Source organism: Octodon degus, unplaced genomic scaffold (assembly GCF_000260255.1).
Source record: "Octodon degus isolate 3935 unplaced genomic scaffold, OctDeg1.0 scaffold00094, whole genome shotgun sequence".
In the NCBI taxonomy this organism is placed as follows: Eukaryota; Metazoa; Chordata; class Mammalia; order Rodentia; family Octodontidae; genus Octodon; species Octodon degus.
Genome location: NW_004524670.1, coordinates 4,818,635 through 4,827,465, shown reverse-complemented (window position 1 = coordinate 4,827,465; position 8,831 = coordinate 4,818,635). Strand labels below are relative to the sequence as shown.

The 8,831-nt window shown below is 43.5% G+C and overlaps 1 pseudogene across 1 annotated transcript; it reads right to left on the bottom strand.

The window, feature by feature from the left end:
* Nucleotides 1-5,928: 5,928 nt before the first annotated feature.
* LOC101591554 lies at nt 5,929-7,836 on the bottom strand (annotated as a pseudogene). The gene has a single exon (XR_002822508.1). The product of XR_002822508.1 is annotated as a serine hydroxymethyltransferase, mitochondrial pseudogene (transcript).
* Nucleotides 7,837-8,831: the final 995 nt, after the last annotated feature.

Genomic DNA, 8,831 nt, shown 5'->3' with positions numbered 1-8,831 from the left:
CCCCTCAACCTGGGGGCCATGCTTCTACTCCTCCTTCCACCTCTACCCTTGCATCAGAAGTGTTCTCACTGGTCCCACCTAAGCCAAGGCCTCATGTACATAGAAGCAATTTCTGTTTCTAAGGTGGCAAGGAGGCAGTCTCCTGTCAAGCAATGAGCTTGGATAGTGCCTGGAGGCAAAGCTTAACTCAAATCCTTTTCATCCCTTATTCTGGGATATTGTCCAACTTGCTCAAACTCTTGCAATCTAGCTTGCTCATAGCCAAATGAGTATAATAGGATCTCCCACCAGGACATTTGCGAAGACTAACTGTGGTAAAGGACAGAATTTGTCTAACACACTGGACATACTATCTTCTCTGACAGAAGCTCTCTGTTAAATCTTTCGCAGGGTTTCTTTGTATTACCTTCCCTGTTTCATTTGAAAGCTTTTGTCTCTGCTGGAACATCCATCAGTGTCAGTGTTTGTCAGGGTTCTCTCTTGCCCTAACTCCTCTCCCCTCTTCCATTCCTTATGGTTCCCTCCATCTGCTGGAGGAAAACACACACAGCACATACAGATCAGTAAATTAAAGCACAATATGACTTGTTTTAGTTTTTGTCAGTTATCTTTACATAATTACATATACATTTTTCTTTGTTGTGACACATTCTTAAAAATAAACGTTTAATGGCTACACAATTTCCCATTGTCGGGGTGATTATAATTTAATTATTCCTATAATATTGAATATTTAAGTTATTCTAATGTTGAAAGGCAAGAATGCTAAAAATATAAGTTTTCACCTGACATTCTCTGCTTTGATATTATTTTTTGGTTAGTCTGAAACTTTCCACTACATTTTCTTTTCATAAGAACTCAGGGCCCTCATAAGTTCAGAGGAAAGGATGTTTGGGAGTTTGATGTTTTTAAATAAAACCTAAATAAAGCTTAGTGATTCATAAATTTAAAATATCAAATAATTATTTATATGTAATGAGACAATTTTTTAATCTAGGAGTGTCATTTCTATACTCATTCCCCCCAACCAAAAGAGATTTTCTGACAGCAAACATTTTTTCATCTTCCCTTCTTCAAAAGTGGAAAGAATTTTTCTTGATGAAGAAAGATAATATAATAAATGGATAGAGCAGAGAGAGTGGAAAGAGTGAGAAAACAGCTATTGGAAATAGGAGGTTGGGTGAGTGTTATGGAGTGTGCGAAGAGAAAGAAACTATGAAAGCCGGCCCGAGAAAAGTGGACAGGCAAGAAAATGGGATTTTAGTAGGCAGAGCTGTGTATATGGATTTCCTTCAAAAATGTCAGTAAAAAGTGGAGTTCTGCTGGGTGTGGTCGCACATGCATGCAATCCTGAAACTCAGGAGGTTGGGAGAAGGTTGCCATGAATTTGAAGCCATCCTGGACTGCACAGTGAGATACTTGTTTGGGGGAAAAACATAAAAAGAATTTCCCCTCACTTGCCTTTGACGATTGTGCAGTATTCCTTGAACCTAAAATCATTTTAAGGCTGAGCTACTGGAATCCTGGGATTAATAAAAATTGTAATATATTTATGTTTGCCTTCCTTTCCAAAGGATTTGGGACAGCTTACACAAATGCATTGCATATAATGTAGTAAGACATGAAGTTGGGCTGAGCAAATGGAAAAATTAAGAATAACAAAATTACAATAAAGTCAGAGATAAGGTCAGCACACAAACTTCTGAGGCTCTGTATGTTTGAAAAAGTAGAAACACTTATCTAACATTAAGCTTCCTAGCAAGGAGTACAAAGAGGCCACATTTACAATGCAATGAGACAAAAACCAAATTCCCAGAAGTGAGAACTGAGAGTAACTTCCTCGTGTGCATCTTTACAAACATGCTTTGTGACACAGCATTTGACAACATGTCTATAAAAGGGTCCAAAACAAATTCTTCTAAGACTTCTCAAAAATAGTATCCCTCCCTATAGGTTAATGTCAAAACATCCAGAGAACTTAACAAAAGCCAACTCAATTTTTCTGATGGGTTGTCTTGATCCAAAGATAATGTTTTCAATGGCTCAGCCAGGTGGACTTCACATTTTTAGACAGTTCTTCATAAATACTAGTTTCTGCAACCAGAATGTGGATCAAGTTTGCACACTTGAAAGTATAAAGTGTTTTCTCTGGTGTCACCTGGAAGGAGAAAGGCTGAGCTGTCTAGACAGAAAAGAGCCATGTTTTCATGATCTACTTGTCCAAAAGGGCCTAAGTATGCCTTTGGAACCAAAGAGCAACAATTTCAAGTAAAATTTTCTCAAACGGAGTTTAAAAACAACCTCAACAGGTGTGTGATACATAGGTAAAAGGAAGATTTTGGAAGGAAGGATGGTTTGTCTTCCCTGGCTAATCCTGTAGAGTCAGAGAAAAGAGTGTTATGGAAGAGATAAGTCCCATCCACCTAAAAGAAAATGTTGATTTGGAATTACAGGAGGAAGTACTGGATTCAATTAGTGAATTTTAAGCACAGTATTTACAATGTGCTGGGCATATGGACTAGGCAGTGCTGTTGGTCCTGGGCAGCTTGATTCCTGAATGGAAATACACTGCTGAAAATGAAAAAGACAAAAGCAGACTTTTAAAGAAAGTGGGAGGCGGCCACAACCACTGGAGAGGCTGCCATAAGGAACCAGAGGGCTACCAGGTTTTTGCTTGTTTTGTTTTTATGGGTGTGTGTGTGTGTGTGTGTGTGTGTGTTGACACAGTTCAGTGAGTGTATGGATAGTTATCCTCAGACTTCACCTCTCCTTATAAAGTCCTGTTCCACTGTAGGTCATCAGGGTAAATTAATGAAAATAAACAATTTTACACTCACTGCTTGGAGACTTTATTGGCTGTGTGAAGCCAGCTGGCAGGACAGAAATATACAAAGCTAACTCAAAGTACTAAGTATTCTCTGTAAAGTTTTTATATGTTAATCCCTCTTTCCTCACTGCCATGTTTTCTTCTTTTTTGACCAGACTTAGCATTCTCTTCCTGTGGAAGATCAACAAGCATATCCACTAAGTGGGACTATTACTGAGAGAGGGAGAAAGAATCATTTACTACTTCTCTTTGAGGAGACTGTTCACCTGTTCTTCTTGTGACTGCTTGGCGTCTTGGATCCCAATGAGATAGTGATTAAAATGCACATAATCCTTCCCCAAATCTGAGCAACAGAACTATATAAATCTCGAATACCAAGTAAGAAAGAAGTAAAGATTTTATTTTGTCAACAAAGTCTGTCTCCAGTCAGGAGAGAACACAGATCTGTCTTTAGTTGTCTCTGGTCTTTTACACTGAGACTGGAATGTTACAGCAAGTCAGGAAAGGGGCAGGCATCTTTGCGTGAGGAATAGTACAGCTAGGTCCAGTTCTGTCTGGGTGTCCTATTCTTAAGCCCAAGTAAAGCCTGCAACAGTCACAGAGAGTGGAGGGAGAATTTTCCCTGCTTTTGCATTCTGAAGCTCTGAGTCATTTGCTTTCTTGGGAAAGAGAATAGCAGCAAGAGCTCCAGATCACAGAGGCAAAGTTCTAGAGTCAGGAAATTTGTGAGAGAGAAAAATCCAGTGTGTATATGAATCTAATACAGTCCCAACTGTCTTGTCAGAGGAAGTGAAAATTTCTTTCACGCCCAGACTCAGGGGAGCTATGCAAGCTCCCTACATCTCAGCTACAACCTCGGTCCCTGGAAATTAATTTACATTGGAAGTAAAATTTCAGAAACACTCCAGGGAGTATCTAAATCCAGCCAAGTTCCAATTCACCTGTACCCATACCCTCTTCAGAAGCACCAAGAATCCCGTCCTGTGGTTTCCTTTTTCTTGGCTGAAGTCGCTCTAGTACTAGGGAGGTTTTTTTTTTTTTTTTTTTTTTTTTTAAGTTTTTGCAGTTCCAAGGATTTGGTTTCCTTGGTGGCTGTTTCCAGGTAGCCACACCTACTGCAATCTTTCGCCTATGACTACGAAAGCACTGGACTTCTGACTCCCACAGCTAGAAACAAGCGGTTGGGTTCTGCTTTCTAACCGTGTCGTTTATGGTGATCTTTGTGGTAACTTGTTAGCAGTTACAGGAAACGAATACACCCATGATCCTCTTTCACATCTCAAGGAAACAGCCTAAGACTCCAGTGGCAGCTCCAGCAGAAAGGGCGTCCCGGGGTGGAGCATCTATGTCGCCCCCTGGTGTGGATTTCTGATAGAGCAGGCATTCGGGACAGACCTGATCAAATGACTGTGGACATACCCACGCCAGCCTAGTGCAGGAGGAATCTCTTCTCAGAGCCAAGCACGTTCAAACGAACGGTAGTCCCAGCACATTCAAAGTTCCCTAAAGTGTGGAGTGAGAAGTGACTGTACACACCACGACCGATGACAGGGTAAGAGAAGTGGGCTGCTTTCAAGGGACAGTTTATTATCGGAGAGGCCCATGCTCCGGAGCAGGTTGGTCACACAGGCGTTGGGTCAGTGCCTCTGCTACCCCCATTCAAGCAGAAGGTCTTTGGGAAGAAGCTTTTCCCCTTAACAGTTTCTCTCTCCAAGTCCTCCTCAAGCTTATTCTGAGGAGAGACACCCCACTCCTACCCCCACACCTGGCTCAAGCTTTACTCTCCCTGAGGCTTTATTTATTTATTTTTATTAGTTTGATGCTTTTGTCTGTCACCTTCAGGATGACCTTGTGAGGCGAATGATACCATATGGGGGAATCTTGTGCTCCTGGGGACACTTGAGAGAGTACCTGACTTGTACAACAAGTAATAAACTACAGAAGTGGGATTTAAATCAGGTTAATTTGATGTTTAAAAACTTGTAGAAAGTATTATTTTTAAATAAGCCTTTTATTTTAAAAACAGTTTCAGATTTACTAAAAAATGCGAAAATAGTACGGAAAGTCCCCATATTCCTCATTGTTTCTCCATTATTAATATCTGCCATTGTTCCAGTGTCTACATGAGTAAACCAGTCGTCACAGACTACTGTTCCTGAAGGTTTGTGTTTTCCTTTCACGTTCCTCTTCTGTTCTGAGATCCTGGGTACCACCTTGAATTTAGCCAGCCTGTCTCAGTTTCCTGTGGAGAGGACTTTACCTCATTTTTATGAGCTTGGAAGTTTGACCTCTTTTAAAATTTTTCCTTATTTTTGATGACCTTGAAACTTTTGAGGAGTACTGGTCAGGTATTTTGTGGAATGTCCCTCAGTGGGGATGTATCTTTTGTGTTTAATTTGGGGTTATTTGTTTTATTTTATTTTATTTATTTATTTCGTATTTAGTACAGTGTCTATAGGGCCTCACTGTGTAGATTGGACTCATAGTGATCCTTCTGTTTATAGCCTCCCAAATTTTGGGATTATGCCCAGTCTCAATCGCCATCTCAGTGCACCTCAGGGGTGGGGCCGGCACATCAGACCCCGGGGATTGAACTCCCAGCTCCTGCGTCTGCCTACATAGGCGTTTTAATCGCCTGAGCTATTTGGCCGGCCCTTAATTTGAGGTTATTTGTGTTGGGGAGGATATAGATGTAGCGTTATTTCCGTTACATTAAATTAAAGGTGTATACTATCACTGTTGATACTGATGGTTTAGTTGAGTTAGTGTTCATCAGGTTTCTCCATGGTAAAATTATTTTTTCTCTCCTAAATTTGCATGGAAGAAAGCCACAAGGTCCATACTAAAGGAGAGGGGAGTTATGCTGTGCTTCTTTAATAGCAGAGCATATACATAAATTAGGAGCATATACATAAATTCTACAGAGGAGATTTTTCTGTTGACCTCCATTTGTTTATTTAACCATCTATTTTTCTCACTATGACTGCATGGATATTTATTCAGCGTTTTGGGTTGTAATCCTATATGACTCCATTTATTTTTGTTGTATGCATTGTAAGTTTTTTTTTTTTTTTTTTTTTTTTTTTTTTTGCGGGTTAGCATTTTATTAGATAAAAACAGGAAGGAGGGTGCCTGCCCACCCCTTTCTCTGGCTCAGCAGGATAAACCCCCTCCCCAAGAAAGAGCCAAAGTAACACTGAGATAATGGCAGAGAAGGCAGAAAGCTGGGGGAGGAGGGTTCTTCTAAATCTGATTACAAAAAAAAGAAAGCTCTAATTTCTGGGAAGAGAGACTGTACTTCGCTCTTGCCCTAAATGGTCTGGCTAGGTGGACTTTCCTCCTCCATCAAAAAATAGGTAAGTGGTGTTCTCTTCCAGCAGACCAGGGGGGTGAAGCAGAGGCCACAGGCCTCAACCCCAGGTGCCTTCAGCGTTCATGAAAACCAGGCATAGGGAAGGCCCTGGCAAACTGCTCCACCCGCTGCCTGAGGTTGGTCAGACTCTGGATTGTTTCTGGATCCTTGAGCAGGAAGGACTTGAAATCCTGGAGCTTGGCAGTCTTGCGCTTCTCCTCCAATCCAATGTTGACCCCTTCATCAATAAAGTCCACAACTCTCCGGAAGTCATCTTCACGGAACTGTTGAGAGGTCAAGGCTGGGGCCCCGAGCCGCAGGCCCCCAGGGGTGATGGCACTTCGGTCTCCAGGACAGGTGTTCTTGTTAGCAGTGATGGACACAAGCTCCAGGACTCGCTCAGCCGGAGCTCCATCCAAGCCCTTGGGCCGCAGATCGACGAGCACCAGGTGGTTGTCAGTGCCACCAGACACCAGTGAGTAGCCTCGACCTAGGAGGGCGTCAGCCATGGCCCGAGCATTCTTCAAAACCTGCAGGGAGTACTCCCGGAACATGGGTGTAGAGGCCTGCTTGAGAGCCACAGCTACCGCAGCAATGGCATGGTTGTGAGGGCCCCCCTGTAGGGAGGGGAACACAGCAAAGTTGATTCGGTCCTCAAATGTGTAAGGGATCTCCTGGCCAGTCTTGGGGTCCACAGCCTGTACCCCTTTCCGGTAGAAGATGAGTCCTGACCTGGCCCCTCGAAGTGTCTTGTGAGTGGTAGTGGTGACGATGTCTGCATACTGGAAAGGTGAAGGAATCACCTTGGCGGCCACCAAGCCACTGATGTGGGCCATGTCTGCCAGCAGGTGTGCCTTGACCTCATCACAAACCTCTCTCATGCGGGCGTAGTCAATGAGGCGAGCATAAGCACTGGTACCAGCTATTATGAGCCGTGGTCGGAAAAGTCGAGCCGTCAGTGCCAGCTGGTCATAGTCTATGAGGCCAGTTTGGGGATTGAGCTTGTAGGGCATAGACTCGAAGAAGATGGATGTGGCAGAGATCCGCTTGACATCAGACATGTAGCCATGGGTGAGATGGCCCCCATCGGGCAGGTCCAGCCCCATGATTCGGTCATGAGGTTGCAGAAGGGCTGTGTAGGCAGCCAGGTTGGCTGGAGACCCCGAATAGGGCTGGACATTGACTCCCCACTGTGTAGGATCTAGGTCAAAGGCTTCCAAGGCACGGCGCTGGCATAGCAGCTCGATTTCATCCACTACCTCTGCTCCTCCATAGTATCTCTTGCCAGGATAACCCTCCGAGTACTTGTTGTTCAGACAGGACCCCAGGGCCTCCAGCGCAGCTCAGCTGCAGAAGTTCTCTGAGGCAATGAGCTCCAGGCCGCGGCACTGCCTGTCCTTCTCTTTCTGTAGCAGCTCCCACATCTCAGGGTCACTGTCGGAGAGACTCTCTTGGCCAGTCCAGCCCTGAGTCGCCTCTCCAGTCCGAGTCTGGGCTGCCTTCCTGTGCTGGGCCTGAGTAGCCATCTTGGCCAGCTGACCACATCTCTGCAGAGGCCGTGTTGCCCAGAACAAAGGGAAGGGTAGCATCTTTACACGAGGTAGCAGGAGGTCCAGCCACTAACTCCGGTACGGAGCAGCAAGGGGTCGAAAGAAGACCGGCCCTCCATTGTAAGTTTTTATTTTCACTCTTCTTATGGTCTTGTTGAGATGGCACAGAGATGGTGTTTAGCCAGGTCCTGCCTGTCAGACACTGGGGTCCTTTCCTGCCACCGCTACTCCTGTAGGAGGCTCCCAAAAGGAGGTAATTGCTGGGACAAGGCCAGAAAAAGAGTCTTCTTTGTCTCTGCATCAACCTCTAGGCTCTGCTGAATTGTGCATTTTAAAAGTGATATGAGAACATACCTTACTAAAACTAGAGATGTGTCCAAGATGCTATTTAACTCATTTAGTAGTAGGTAAAGATGGTGTTTTAGGATGTTCTAGATAAGCAGAACCACTAGGCTATTTTAGATTTTAGGAAGTTGTCCTGTACAGTTATAGAGGCTGGCAGGCCCATCACTCACAGGATGGGCTGGCAATCTGGAGGCCCCAGGGAGAGCTGATGCTGTAGCTCAAGGCTAAAGGCTGCTGGCAGGATTACCTGTTGCTTGGGGGAGGCCAATATTTATTTTATTTAGACTTTCATCTAAATAGAAAAGGCCCAGCCACATTATGGAAGGCAATCTGCTTTACTCAAAGTTCAATGATCTTAATATTAATCTCATCTAAAAACACCCTTGCCAAACATACAGAATAATATTTGCCCAAATAGTTGGGAATAATAACCCAGAAAATGAGCCCAGACAATTAAAAATCACATATAATAAAGTCAACTCAAAGAGTATTTGAAGAATGGGATATTTGAAGGCCATTTACAAAAGGAACATCAGAGTAAGGTTAGATCCAAAACTTGTTAATGCTCTATGGGGCAAAACCCCCACAACCTTTGATATTCTCTACTTGTCAGGAATCATTTGCTTCTCGGGTAGTCACAAATCTACAGGTTAACACCTAATGTCACTGACTTTGAGTCTAATTACTAGTGTATAGCAGTCAAAGATGATATTTTTGTTTTGGAAATTGCATAATCCTTGGATGGGCCTTTTGAACA